The sequence below is a fragment of the Eublepharis macularius genome, chromosome 6 (assembly GCF_028583425.1).
Source record: "Eublepharis macularius isolate TG4126 chromosome 6, MPM_Emac_v1.0, whole genome shotgun sequence".
NCBI lineage: Eukaryota > Metazoa > Chordata > Lepidosauria > Squamata > Eublepharidae > Eublepharis > Eublepharis macularius.
In genome coordinates this window covers 47,676,425-47,692,443 of record NC_072795.1, presented here as the reverse complement: position 1 = coordinate 47,692,443, position 16,019 = coordinate 47,676,425, and the positions used below count along the sequence as shown (strand labels likewise).

Here is a 16,019-nt window from a genome sequence, read left to right as displayed (position 1 = left end):
AATTATTTTTATTAGATTTTTATAATGGGAAAAGGGATTACAACAAACAATAACAAAGATTTCAATAGCAGATTCGTGCACAAGACATATATCCATCAATCCATAAATACAGAAAGCCACTACATAACTAGTTAATGCCCCTTATTCCTTCAAGCTTCCCTTTTAATCTCTCCAATCATTATTTAATTTCTATGTTTTTTTATCCACTTACTCTATTTCTTATTTCATTTCTAATAATTCTTTCTTTTGTATATGTTATGCATAAGTCCCATTTCCAATCCCCTGCATTTTAGCCAAAATTGTTAATCCATTAATCATCCAGGAGTAGAAGATAGAAATAGAAAGGTAGAAGATATGAGCAGTAAGATACATGATCCTTATTATATATCATAAAAAAGAAAGATTTTTATACCAGTTTTCCTCATTCTTTCATCTATTTTATCCAAGCTGTCAAAACTTGTATGTTTAAATTTTCATAATAGTGAGGCTGGGAACACTAAATAGGTATTTGGCTTAGACACTAAATTATATTCTAGAAAGAGTAGCTCTTTCATCTGTTTTATCCAAGCCATCTAAGCTTACATATTTGGATTTTCATAATAGTGAGGCTGGGAAGAACAGATAAGTATTTAGCTTAAACACTAATTTATATTCTAGAGAGAATATCTAAGGTCTAGAAGTAATTGAAGAACTCCAAAGACCCAATTGTCACATTATCACTAGTCCTTTAACAGTGAATATACAATATCTAACATGTTATAGAACATCAAAGCTTTCAGTAAATCTGCGTTACATATAATTAAACATAGAGAGGTAACCTAAATCATAATGTATGTTTCTCCTTCTTTCTCTCTTTCAAAATAACAATAGTGAAACCAGAACGCTCAACAGCTCCATCAATCCCCCCCTCTCTTATCCCTTCAGAGCACATAAACAGTATAACAGGTTAGAGAGAACAGATACACAAAGAGGTTAAACCTCTTGGATCATAATCTGGATTTCATTCTCGTTTTTTCTTCTTTCTTCCTGTAAAATGATACATCAAGTCGTTTTCCCATCTGCATCCCCAAAGGCAGCTTTTCTTGTCTTCTAACCAATTCTGGAGGGGGTCAGTAAGAATGCTGCTATTTCTCTGCTTATTTTTCTTCTATAAGATACGTTGCATACTTTTTTCCTCATTCAGAAACGGTATGCTGAGTTTCTTCTTCATAGGTCTGCTTCATTGCCCCTCCCCTCTCTTGCTTGTGCCTTGTATCATCACTGAGACATACTGGTATATTCCTCCATTTTGTAGACTGGACTTTTCTTCATTCCGCTCTAATTTTTTTTCTGCTAGGTCTGTCCCTTTAGAAATTTCTTCTGCATTATTATCTTTTATAGTGTTTTTATCCACTTCCACTCCAAATATCTCATCTGCTTTAGTTAGTAATTCAGTCATCAATTTAGCAATTTCTTGTAAGTTGGAAAATATTTCTTCCAGGAAAGCCATTTTAAAGTTACTTATAAATGTTGTGTCCAAACTCTCATCAAAGTGGTGAAAAGCTTCACTTTTAGTATTTATGTTTTCAAAGATTTATTGCTTTCCAGACCTCTGCTGGGAGAGTTTTCTTTGCAATCACTCTTCTGTGTCTAACTCCCTCCTCCCAGCGTTTGCCCAAGGCAGCCACCTCGTAATCAAGTTGGTTAGCCCTTGTAAAATCATAAAACAATCTTCTTACTTGGTGGGAAGTCTTGTTGGGTTACTTTGCTCAGTCTTCCAAATGTGTTTGTTTGTCTTATCAGGAATCTGCTTTATTTTCGCTTTAGTTTATTTTCATTTGTCGGACTTTTTGGCTTTTGCAGCTTTGTAACCATATTGGCTTCTCCCTTGGTCCTTGCTTTATGAACCAGTGTGGGGGCTTCCTGGGGGTTGCCAGTCCCCTTGAGCTCCTCCACTTTGTTCCAGCCTGCCCCCCCTCTCCGTGGGGGGGACTTGGGGGCCCAAATTCTCGAGACCCAAGGAACCAGGGAGATCACGGCAGAGAGCTCGTAACTCAACTGCTGTGCCTTCACTGCTCCATCCTGGAAGTCCTCTTCGTTTGAAATTATTGAAGCAGTGGCCATTTCAGAAACAAAACACATATTTACATATGGAGGAAATAATAATGTGTAGAAACTATTCTATTTCTGTTTTATCTTACGAAATAAACATTTGAGGTTGTGTTTTTTGTTTCTCATAGCAGAGATGCCTTCTCCCTTGGGATTTCAGTGACCTACTGAAAACCCGTAGGCCTTCAAATAGTCATCTTTACCTACTCCAGTCTCAATGATGAACTGGCAGACGTTTTTACACAGACCCTTCTGAAGCTGAATCACTCCTCTGTGCTCTGGGTGTTATCACTGTACCGTTACAGGGAAACGTTTTCTTGAAAGTCTTCACCAGATTCTTTTTACCATAATCCTCAGCAATGCCCTGGGCGGCGGTAAAGGTTTTTCTCCTATTCCTATATATATGTAGTCCTCAGTCACAGCAGGAAGTGACTCATTGCCCTTACTTGCATCAGCAAAGGGGTTGAAAGAATGATCTAGATAGTGGACATATGACATGCTTCGCTTCCCATTTTCCTGCGTCAGAGATGGTATGGGCAACAGCAGAAGGCAATGGTAATGACAATGATGAAAGAACTCTTTGATGCATGTTGAAGGGGGGAAGAGACAAGAGATGGCCATTGTAGAGATCCTGAAACCTCACTCTTTTAAAGTTCTAATCTGGTCTTCTAATTTGGTCAATTGTGTTTTCATCACTGAGCAATGAGAGAGAGACACTGTAATGTTTCTTGAGACTAGAGCACTAAGTTTGTACCATGAGAGTTGCTGTAGCATAGTGATTAAATGGTTGGGTTGCAAATCAGCATTACTACCGTGAGCTCAGTAGATGCCCTTGGGTAAACTGCTCCTCTCAACCCAAGTCACCAGCAGTATTGTGGGACTAATAATAACACTGACTTTGTTCACCACTCTGAGAGTCTCTCTACACGAGACCTCTTACACGAGGATGCTCAAGTGTAGAGAGACACGTTAGCCAGAAAGAGTAGTTCAGTTTCACCTCTCTTCACAGAGCCGGCAGAGATCACTCCTGAGAGTGTTTGTTAATTTGACAGAGCCTTTGGGGAAGTGAAGATGAGCTACTCTTTACGGCTAACATTGCATCTCTCTATACTTGAGCATCCTCATGTAAGAGGCCTTGTGTAGAGCAACTCTGAGTGGGACACTAATCTGACTAGAACGGAATTACTGAGTGCTCCTATGAACAATGCCAGTGCAATAGCACATACTGTTGTAACAGCATTGTATCAACACTATTGGGTGATATGCTAGTTCGAGATTGGAAAGGGAAACATTCCCAGAGTAAAAGTATTTTCATTAAGTGTGTCTCATGATTTGGTTCAGCCTTTCAACACTTTTCCTGACATTGCCGATGTTGTATCATAAGGAAGCAAAAGTGTTGGCTGATAGAGAGTAAGTGCAATGCTTTTGGAAGGCTGCAGTTTCCTTCAAGCTACATATCATTGTGATGCCACCCCATACTGGTTGGAATGATCTATGTGATTTTTTTAATGTTGTGGAAAGTTGTGAGAAGACCTTCTGGTATTATTAAAAATCTGGAGCAGAACATGGGAACAATGGCAGAATATCATTAAATATTCTCATTGCTAGGGGATTAGGATGGAATATTTTATTTTATTTATTTATTTATTTATTTATTTATTTATTTATTTATTTATTTATTTATTTATTTATTTATTTATTTATTTATTTATTTACTTAGATTTTTAGTCCGGCCTCCCCAACCAAGTGGGCTCAGGGCGGATTACAACAATTTAAAACACAGTACACAATACATCAGCAATAGCCATTTAAATATAAATAATACAAATCATTCATTTAAAACATTGGCACCATATAAATACAGCTATCAAAATTGCAAACATAGCAGCACGTTATACATTCACCTATAGACAATCATATAACGATGTGAGATGACTTTGGGTGGGAGGGCACAGAAACTCACCTCCCCCCACTGGGGGGAGAGGCACCGCCCAGCATCACCCATATGCCTGGCGGAACAGCTCTGTCTTGCAGGCCCAGCGAAATGATAACAAGTCCTGCCGGGCCCTGGTTTCGCAAGACAGAGCGTTCCACCAGGTTGGGGCCAGGGCTGAAAATGCCCTGGCCCTGGTCGATGCTGGGCGGGCCTCCCTAGGGCTAGGGATTTTTAACAGATGTTTATCGCTCGAGCGAAGACTCCTCTGGGGCTCATATGGGGAGAGGTACCCGCAGGTACTATGGTCCCAGTCCACTTAGGGCTTTATAGGTTAGTACCAAAACCTTGAACCTGATTCGGTACTCCACGGGTAGCCAGTGCAGCTGGCGCAGTACCGGTGTTATAGGTTCCCATATTGGTGTTCTGGTGATAACTCGCGCCGCTGCATTTTGCACCAGTTGTAACCGCCAGGTCAGGCTCGAGGGAAGCCCAGCATAGAGTGTGTTACAGTAGTCCAGTCTAGAGGTGACCATTGCTTGGACCACTGTAGTCAAGTCGCGAGATGACAGATAGGGGGCAAGCTGCCCAGCCTGACGGAGATAGTAAAAAGAGGACCTGGCAACCGCCGAGACCTGATCCTCCATTTTTAAGGAGGAATCAAGAATCACCCCCAGGCTCCTAACTCTCGGAGCCAGTGTAAGCACTGCCCCATCGAGCACAGGAAGCCGGGGTTCCGAATCCACATTCCCACGACTCAAGTACATGATCTCCATCTTCGTAGGGTTCAGTTTCAGTCGACTTTGTCTCAACCATCCAGCCACAGCCTCAAAAACACGCTCCAGATCACCTGGGGCCGATCCGGGCCGGCTGTCCATCAACAGATAAAGTTGGGTGTCATCTGCATATTGGTGACACCCAAGCCTGAAACTCCGCACCAGCCGGGCAAGGGGGCGCATATAGATATTGAACAATAACGGGGAGAGTATCGCTCCTTGTGGCACACTGCATTCTAGTGGCCTACGAGATGATAGCCTCTCCCTTAGCGCCACCCTCTGTCCCCGATCATGGAGAAAGGAGACTAGCCACTGTAGTGCTGTCCCCCGTATCCCCACATCAGCAAGGCGGTGGGTCAGATGGTCATGGTCGACCATATCGAACGCTGCTGACAGATCCAATAAAATCAGCAGTGCCGATCTGCCCCGATCCAGCTGCCTGCGGAGATCACCTGTGAGGGCGACCAGCAGCGTCTCCACCCAATGTCATGGGCGGAAACCGGACTGGAAGGGGTCTAGGGCTGAGGTCTCCTTCAGGAAGTTCTGCAGTTGTCTCTCTGCTGCCTGCTCAACCACCTTACCCAGAAATGGCAAATTTGAGACTGGGCGGTAGCTGAGCAGATCGGCAGAATCCAAAGATGGTTTCTTCAGGAGAGGCCATACCACAGTTTTACCCTGAAAACTGGAAAAAAAATTGGTTCAGTCCCAGTATAAATCCCACAAATTCATTTGTTTAATTGTTATTATTCCTGGTTGGTATTTTTGTTCTTTTGCCTGTTTTAACACACTTTAGCACAACTTTTGCCCACTCACACTCATATTCTGAGCCACATACATCCTTGCTCCAGAAAAGTAAAAATAGAAAAGGGAAAAAAGACCAAGATCCAGGAGAAAAGGTTCTAAAGAGATATGCCATCAGGCAGTAGACATCCCACTCTAGGCCTGATGTCACAACTAGCAACATGGGGCTGGCCAGAGAATATCATGCAGCTTGGCACGGCTCAGAGAAAAGGCACTGAGCCCTTGCATCCACCTTGGTTCTTCCCCCCATGACTAACCATCTGCATCAAATTTAATCATTTTTTCATGTTCTTTTTCTTCGACTCTTGCAATGTCGACTATCCAGACTTTTCAATTTTCCACGACTGTTATGTCTGGTGAATTATGTTCAAGGTGCCAATCAGTTTGAATTCTGAAATCCCACAAGATCTTGACTTGTTCATTTTCTAGCACCTTTTCCACCTGATGTTCCCATGAATTCTTTGATACTGGCAAGTTATACTTTTTACACAATGACCAATGAATCAGCTTTGCGACCCTGTCTTGTCTAGCTTTGTAGTCTGTCTGTGCAATTTTGCTGCATTCATATTATTTTTATTTGGTTTTATATCCCTCCCTCCCCGCAAGAGGGCTCAGGGCAGGTCACAACATCATAAAAGCACAGTTTAAATACAATAAATAACAGTTAAAATCATAAAACAATAAACTCAACAGATCTCATTGGACAACCTTCCTATTGGCAAACCTAAGGGGAAATCACAGATGGGGGTGAGGAGGTGGAGTAGGACAGGGTGTGGAGATAGTGTCATCTGCTCACAAATAGACAGGGAGACAGTTGTGGCGCAACCCAGACTTTATTGGACTGTACATCACGTAGGGTGTAAGGACTCAGGTTGCCAACTCCCTCAGCATGGCACTTCTGCCACTGAGAGCTGCACCCAGGGGCTGTGGGGAGACAGGCTGTACCATCCCTAGTGTAACATGCTCAATAGTGAGGCAGATTCCCAGACCAGCAGTGCTCAGTGCAGTGTTCAACACAGTGCTCTATAGCTGAGCTGAAACCAGAGTCTGAGTGGAATGATGGGAACTGTAATGGCCATGAATCCAGGTCTCCCTGTTGAATTGCTAACTGCATTAAGGAAAACAGAGGCATGCACAGTGATGCCAAAGAGCACAGCTTTGGTGCTAGCCATGACTATGGCTGCAGTGGCCTGGAAAGGACCACAACCGCATGCTGGGGTGGTAGGAGTGGTGGGAGACCCCACCAAGGCAAATGCTGTTGCCATGCAAATGATATACATCCAGCACAGAAGTGCTCTGTGAGTGTTGCTGCATTAGGCTCTGATCCTGCAAGTGAATGACTCTCAGGGTTCCTTAGCTGGCTTATCAAGAGACCACAATGGGGCACCTCCCAGCCACCCCAGCCCACAATAGTGCCCCCTCCTGCATCAAGGGGGAGTTCCTGTCAAGGGAGTGTGCTATCAGCTGTGAGCAGGATTGTGCTGTTTTTTAGAATTCAATCTACAAATTCCAAGTGGGCAATTTAATGCAGATCTCATGTTAACATATGGCTGTACCTGCTACTTAAAAACAAAGGAGACTCACACTGTGATAAGACTGCTCGCTGCCATGCCCATAAGGAATCTATCTTCCCACTATATTTTAAAAGCTTAAATTAAAATATTTTTAACATGCCATGCATTTATTCCTGGATCCTCTAGACCACCAGTATCATCTGCTTAGAGTTACAAGACTACCTTCAAACAATCCGTATGAGAGCAGTGTGGGATTCACCAACTTTCATACAGAATATTTAATAAGGGCATGAATAACTTTCTTCTGCATGATACAGCACTGAATGCATCAGCAGGGACCACTGTAAATGTAAGCTAAGAACTACTGCCAAAAATAGCTGAAAGAGAATTATACAGATGCTATGGGAGTGCAAATTTGTATCTATGCACACAATTAATACTGGGTCTTTTAGGAAACAGCAGTCATTTTGCTGCCTGCAGGCAAAATCATCTTTTAAAAAGAAATATGCCTTTCCTGGTGTCATCATTTCAGCCTATTCAAATGCTGTGAACTGTATAAATTACAAGGACAAATATCATAGCAGCAAAGAAATTCAGGAGAAGATGGCTTTTCCCGTGGAATACTAGCAATTAAACTATCCAAAGTCATATGTTATTTCTATAAATCACAGTCTTTTGTGGTTGGTGATCACATGCCTTGAATATGTGTATGTAAAATTCTTCCGTGTTACCATAAATCCCAATCCCATGGCAGAACTGCATTCAGCTTCCTGAAATAATTAAGTTTTTTGGTCTTCTAGTTTCTTATGCTGTTCTAAGAACACAAGAAGAGCTAGGCTGGATCCAAATGACAGTCCATCTAGTTCAGCATCCTATCTCACACAGTGGCCAACCAGTTATTCCGGAAGGACAACAACAGGGTATAGAGACTGAAATCTTGCCCTGAGCTTAACTGTTGGCACTTGTATTAAGAGATTTGCTGCTTCTGAATATGGAGGTTGCCCCAGCACTCCAAATGTGACACAACAGAACAAATACACAGACACAATTATGTGGGGTCAACTAGTTGTTTATTTATATATCCATATATATAATTATTTAATTGGTTGATCCACTTCATTGTTTAGTTGAACGTACACTGACTATTTTGATGGTGGGCTGCACCTCCTTGGTAGACATGGGCATGAACAGAAAAAACCCAGAACATGGTGTTTATTGTTCATTGCCATCCAGAAACAACGAACAACAAACACTGACGAACATGATCTTGTTCATGAACATCTTCGTTGTTTGTTGTTCGTGGGAGCCAGCAGGCTCTCCTCCAGCCATCAAGATCCCTATTGCACCACTCCCAGAAACCCTACCTGAACAGGCAGCAGGAAATGTACCAATAATAAATAATAGCTTCGCCCTAGAGCCTGGCAGCAGCCCTGGGACCTGAAGGGGTAGATCCCTATCCAACCACACACAAAGAAAATTCAAGCTCCAATTCACTCACCTTGTCTCTCTTACAGCAGCTGTCTCTCCCTGAAAGCCAGAGCTGGGATCCCCCCTCCCCCCTGGTCTTTTCCTCTTGTAACAAATTAGGAGCTCCAGTCCACACTTGGAAGGAAGACCTGCCTATTAAGCTAAATTGGGCTTAGATTGGGGTTTTCAGGGCAACAGCAGGAGTTCAGACAGAGTTTAGACAATCCCTGCCTGAGTTGCCATGGGAATTGATTGCAGGTGCCAGACTGTCTGGCTTGATGAGCAGCAACGAACAGCAAACAAATGAGGCTTGCAATGACCACCTGTTCATTTAGAATGGGGCCTCATGAACAGCTTGTTCACAAACAGCAGATCGGGCTGCTCATGGTTTTTTTTAGTTTGTATTGCTGTTCGTGCCCATCTCTACTCCTTGGGTGCCCACCAGGCAAGTCTACCCTGGCTCCAAACTCAGCCAGCGGGTTTGCCAAACTTGTTTATCCCAGCCTACATAGCCATTCTGTGCTGAGAGATGCCCAGTGTCATTTATCATCCCTGATGTGCCGCTACGCACCTACCAGTTTCAAGAGATCATGCTCAGTACCAAGGGTGCTCCTTCACAGCACTAGCCCGATGCAAAGACTGTGTTTGCCTGTTCTGGATATGCCTCCCCCATTACCGTGATGCCTCTGGATGTGTAAGAGTGGGTCCATCACAGCAGCAGAATGCCTGCCAAGGGGCAGATGCAGCACTATAAGTATCTTCCTACTGCCTGCCCTCTGATTGGCTGACACTAAGAGCCACCCCATGCATGATATCTTGTGCCATATTTGGATTAAGATGAGCTGAGGAAAACTGGCCCCACAGCCCTCAAGGCCATGAATTACACATTGCTTTAGTCACCATAGCTAGTAGCTGCTGCTAGACCTATCCTAAATGAATCTGTTCAATCCCCTTTAACAATGTTTCCCTTTTTAAAAAAAAGGCAAAGTGACATCAAAGGGAAGGTAAAAAAAACCCCACTCAGTCCTCTTTTAAAACCATTTATGCCTACAGCCATCACTATACCCTCTGGCAGTGAATTTCACATTTTAATCAATTGTGGAACAAAGAAGTATTTCCTTTTGCCTGTCCTGAATCTACTGCCCTTCAACTTCATTGGATGCCCCCAAGTTCTAGTATTTTAGGAAAGGGAGAAACAGTACTCTCTGTCCGTTCTCTCTCTCTGCCCCATGCATAATTTCATAAACCTGTATCATGTTGTCCCTTAGTCGTCTCTTTTCTAAACAGAAAAGTCCCAGACTCTTCAGCCTTTTTTATATGAAAGGTGCTCCATCCCCTTCTCATGGTAAAAGTACTTCAATCTTGGTTGTTCCCTTCTGTGCTTTTTCCAGATCTGCAGTGTCCTTTTTTTTCTCTTCAAAACAAAGAGAGGTACAGAAAAAGAAGGGGGGGGGATAACAGGGTCCAAGGAACGGTAGGATTTTGCACTACAAGGGTTGTTAAAATACAGCGCACACACAACATACCTTCATCAGAGTTCATCAATGTTAAAATGAAGATTGCATCTACTATTCCAGCTTCTGTGTACCTTACTGACTAAATACATTCTTTTTCTACTGTGTTCACTTTTAAATCAACTAAAGATCAAAACGAGTGGACTCCATGCACGTTCATACTGCTATATCTTAATATGGTCTAATGCTTCCGTACAGATCATTTCTATTTCTTTTAACTATTATGCCAAAGTTTCCATATCTTGTATTCCACCTCATCAATGATATTTAAGCATTTTCCATCTTATCAGATCCTAACCTTATATTCAGTCTAGAACAATATATCAGTATACTATCTTATTCAGATTTCTAAAACTAAAATACTTTATGCATTTTCTCCTTTGTGAGTAAAATAATCCCCCCATTTCTCTTCAAATTCTCTCATTGGTCTTCTGTTTAAATAGCTTGTCAGTTTTGCCATCACTGCGTATTGCCCCCCCCCCCCATCAGGAATGAAGACACGGACACGTATATTGGGAACTAAGGACCAATTTATTTTGGCAATGATGGAACATAACATAACATGGCAAGGGCCTAACTAGCAGTACAGGTCAAGCCCTGGGGTCCCTGGACCTCTGCCTTGACCTGTCTGGGCAAGCCCCTCTGCCCCGGGAACGAGCCATCTAAAGACATGGCTAGAACCCGGCCAGCCAGGCGTGTGGGACCTCTACCAAGCCTCTTAACCCCCCTGCTGTCAAACGTGAGGGGCCATAATTGTACAGGAGGCCCCACGCGGCAGTCTGCCCTCTCACCTGGCAGCCGTCAAACAATACCAGTGATTCTGACAGACCCCGCACTCTGCCTCAAATGAGGACATGCCAAGGGTGCTCACCGTCCCGCTCATTCTCCCAAATCCTAACCTGCCAGCGGGAAACCAATTTACAGCACCACCACCAGCCAATTACCACCTCAATAATGGAAGTACAAGGTAGGCGAAAAACTTCCCACTGCTTGCCAATTAGCAGGAAGAAAAAATTCCTACCTGGCCCTGTATCAGCGACTTGCTAGACCTGTACTACCATAGGGTGGGAGGGTGGGCCGAGCACAAGGCAACTGCTGGGGAAGCTGGGGCGGAGCTGCCTTAACTGCTCTTGCTCCGCCCCCACCCCAGATCCCCGGATGGTGAAGAGCGCGCTCCGTGGCTGTTCCTCCCTCAGGGGAGCAATAAACGGCCCCCATCTTATGGCTGCTTTGCAGCCTGCTGGGACTGCTGCATTCTTGTCTTTCCAGATTTCCCTACAGTAGTTGGGCATTCTTCTTCCTTCCATCTGGTTGCAAATACCATCCTTGCCGCCGTCAATAAATATCTATATAGTTTGTGTAATTTTCTATCTACTTTTTCTGGTAGTATTCCCAACAGCATAGTTTGTGGATGCATGGCGAACTCAAATTTTAAAACCTTTTGCATCTCAGCATGTATTTCTTTCCAGAAGCTTTTCCTTTTGTGGCAAGTCCACCACATGTGATAAAAAGAACCGTCAGCTTCTTTACATTTCCAACATGACCCCACATATTTCTTGTCCATTTCCTCGATTTCTTTTGGTGAAATGTACCATCTGAAGAATATCTTGTACCAGTTCTCCCTTAATGTTTGACTTGCCGTAAATTTTATGTCCTTTGTCCAAAGAGTCTCCCACTGTTGAAATGTTATTTCTTCTCTGAAATTTTGCATCCACTTTATCATGCACACTTTAACTTGTTCTGTTTCAGTATCATATTGGAATAAAAGTTTATATATTAGACCCAGGATGTGTTCTTTTTTCTGCATGATTATTTTCTCAAAATCGGTAAGATTCCTTAACTGTCCTCTGAGTTCCTTCAGGGCTTCTTGCATTCTAGAAACTGCCTGAAAATATCTCAGCCATTGTATTTTTTCCCCTTCATCTTGAATTTCTTGCCATGATTTTATCTTTCCTCAAGGATTTGTCATGTCTTGGTACATTATAAAATCATTATCTTTCCTCTGATTCTTATCACAAAAGACATCAATTGGTGAAAATAGTGGTGATACAAATGGGCTTATTCTTCTTCTAACCGAATCCCAAATTTGAATGAGACTGTATTGTCGAAGGCTTTCACGGCCGGAGAACGATGGTTGTTGGGGGTTTTCCGGGCTGTATTGCCGTGGTCTTGGCATTGTAGTTCCTGACGTTTCGCCAGCAGCTGTGGCTGGCATCTTCAGAGGTGTAGCACCAAAAGACAGAGATCTCTCACTGTCACAGTGTGGAAAAGATGTAGGTCATTTGTATCTACTCAGGAGGGGTGGGGTTGAGCTGAGTCATAATCAGATTAATCAGATTTTCCCAGAGGATGTAACAGCCTTATTCCATCATTGTCTGACAACCAGTTACTTCCAATGGGACAACGAATTCTATGAACAGATGGATGGGGTGGCCATGGGGAGCCCACTCAGCCCAGTTATAGAAAACTTCTACATGGAACATTTTGAAAAAACAGCTCTAGAATCAGCACCCCACAAACCCAGTGTATGGTTCCGGTTTGTGGATGATACATTCATCATTTGGAGCCATGGGGAGGAAGAATTGAGGGAGTTTTTGAATCATCTCAACAACATCCACCTGAACATACAATTCACAATGGAGAAAGAAAGTGAGGGAAAACTCTCATTCCTGGATACCTTGGTCATCCGCAAAGCAAACTTTCAGTTAGGTCACAAGGTCTACAGGAAACCAACTCACACTGATCGGTACTTACACAAAAACTCCAATCACCACCCCCGACAGAAAAGAGGCATAATGAAAACATTAGTGGATCGTGCAAGACGGATATGTGAGCCGCGCTTTCTCAATGAGGAAATTAATCATCTAAACCACGCACTTCAGGCAAATGGCTACTCCAGAAATGAAATCCGAAGAGCAATCAAACCCAGGATGAATCAAACAACCAAGGAAAAACAGTCACCTACAGGAAAAGTGTTTTTGCCATATATCAAAGGAATTACTGATCAGATGGGAAAGCTTATGGAAAAGCATAACCTTCAAGCAGTATTCAGACCCACCCGAAAAATACAGCAGATGCTACGATCAGCAAAAGACAGCAGAGACCCCCTCACCTCTGCAGGAGTATACCGTATACCCTGCAGCTGTGGACAAGTTTACATCGGGACCACAAAGCGTAGCATCCAGACAAGAATAAAAGAACATGAAAGACACTGCAGACTTGGACAGCCTGAAAAATCAGCAGTGGCTGAACATAGCCTAACTCAAACAGGGCACAGTATCTTATTCCAGGACACCAAAATACTGGACAACACTTCCAACTACTTTGTCAGACTGCACAGGGAAGCCATTGAAATTCACAAGCATAAGCAAAACTTCAACAGGAAAGAAGAAACCTTAAGAATGAACAGAGCATGGGCTCCAGTTCTGAAAAACACCAGGCCAACAAAACACTCCACACCCGACAATAGCCCTGCAGAGAAGATTAGCACATCAAGCACCAATCCATATGCAAAAGAACCTCCTCAGGATACAGTGTAGCCTCCCGCCATTAGCATTCCACACCCTGGGAAACTCTTACAGAATGACTCAGCTCAACCCCACCCCTCCTGAGTAGATACAAATGACCTACATCTTTTCCACACTGTGACACTGAGAGATCTCTGTCTTTTGGTGCTACACCTCTGAAGATGCCAGCCACAGCTGCTGGCGAAACGTCAGGAACTACAATGCCAAGACCACGGCAATACAGCCCGGAAAACCCCCAACAACCATTGAATGAGACTGTCTCGTATAACATGACTTCCTTGTTTTTTCTTGAACTTTTTGCCACCCAAAGGACATTGTGTAGTCCATCTGTCAGGTCCACTGCTTCTAGTTGTATTAGTCTATCTTTGGGATTTCTTATCCAGTCTATAATCCAAACTAGACCAGCTGCTTCATAATATAATTTGATATTTGGGACTGCCAACCCTCCTCTGGAAGTTTCATCTTGTAATACCTTGGATCTTACTCTTGGTTTTTTACTGTTCCAGAAAAAAATTATTGATTTGTCTTTGCCAATCCTTCAATGTCTTATCTTTTATACTAATTGGTAACATTTGAAACAAAAAATTGATTTTCAGTAAAATGTTCATTTTAATTGCCGAAATCCTTCTGATCAAAAAAAAAATTGCAGTGTCCTTTTTGAGATACCGTCATGACCCCCGCTGGCCACTGACTTGGACTTAGAATGCTCAGAGGAAGAGCCTGGGGAACCAGGAGAAGCAACAGGTTCAGGAGAACCTGAAGCTACAGAGGCTCCTTCGGGCTAAGTGTCAGCAGTACTAGAAGTCACCCTGCCAGAGCCTGCAAAGGAGCTCTTGCTGCCAGCCCCTGAGATAGCCATTAGGCCCCTGCCATGCAAGACATGAACCTGGGTCCACCCCCCCCCCCCGAACCCTCACTCACTCAGTAGGAATGGGAAGAAAGGTCCAGGCTGAGGTGGCCCAAAGGAGGAGAAGGGCCAGGCTGGCTGTGCCTAGCCTTCCTGTAGACCCAGAGCACAGTACTGAGAGCAGTTGATTCCTCACAGGATCCTGGTCAGATTGCAATGCAGCCTGTTAAGCTCCAACACCCGCCAGAACTTGCAGCTGAGCCAGATCACTTCCCTTGAGAAGGCTGCATTGTTGGATCCATAGGTCCACTCGACACAAACCCTGTGCTCCAGCACCAGCTGCTTTTTCTTCAGAGGCCAGTCAGCCAAATGACTGATTCCAGAGGAGTCGAACTCACCAGATACAGTGACCAGAACTCTACTCAGTGTTCCAAATGAGGCTGTGCCATAGGTCTGTACAGGGGTATTATAATATTGGGCTGTTTTATTTTCAGTCCTTTTCCTAATAACCTCCAGCATAGTTGACAGTCTTGTTGTCTCAGTCCCAATCTGTCCAAATTTTGGGAGAAGGGAGGGGACCCTGTTCACCTGAAACCTGAGAAATGAATGCAAGGAGGCCCATCATTCTCAGACATTATTAATAGATGTGTTTTTCTTTTTCCTGATGGATGTTTTTTCCCAGGCAACTGTAATGTGACTGGGAAGTCTGGAAATGAAGGAAATGGCAGGGGCTTCTACTGCAGTGCCTTCATGATGCACTAGCTTTAGTGAAACTCATTAGTCATTACATGAGGCTCTGTATGAAGTCCTGATTAGTCCACCTTATAACTTGGATAGTTTCTTGCTTACTTTCTGTGGTGAATTTGGTTTTTGACTGATCTTTTCTCCTGTTGCTTTCGTGAAAGTTGGACTATGCTCCTTATGACAAACCACCACCACTTCCCCTACCAACTGAGGATATCTTAAGTGAATTTTAAGGTAAACTGAACAACCTGAAGCTCTGAACTTCAACTACTGTGTCAAATATTGTCAGTCATTATGACAACACTTATTTTAATTGCTGTCACAGTAAAGCTATATGCATAATATTATTTTACTTCTCTGTAAATTGGAACCAGGGATGTTGAGCACATAGACCTGAATGGGATTAATTGAATTTCCTGTGGTTCAACTACTAATTTACCCATGAGTTGAGGCATCTTGACAGATAGTCTCAATACTGTTATTTAAAATTCAGTTTGAAGGCTGTGCCAATAACGTTGCCAGCCCTAGCTGGTGCCCAGCAGGAGAATTTGAGAAGCAGGGACAAGCTATTCAGTATTGAGCTGACTTGTGACATCACTTCCACTTTAATGGTGGAAGTGACTCCAAATCTCTCTCTCTCTACATTACCTGCTGCCACTATATCAAGTGGCAGCAGTGCCCAAAGTGGGGATCTCCTGTTATATTAATAGCAGGAAACCTTGCTCTCCTTTTGCCTGTTGAAAAAGCAACAGTCTAAGAGTCTAGTTACTGTAAATACTGTTGAAAAGTGTACTTAGTCCACTTGTAC

At 43.3% G+C, this 16,019-nt stretch overlaps 1 pseudogene; it reads right to left on the bottom strand.

The window, feature by feature from the left end:
- Positions 1 to 2,244: 2,244 nt before the first annotated feature.
- On the bottom strand, positions 2,245 to 2,586 carry LOC129332661 (eukaryotic translation initiation factor 1-like; annotated as a pseudogene).
- Between the last annotated feature and the right edge of the window lie 13,433 nt (positions 2,587 to 16,019).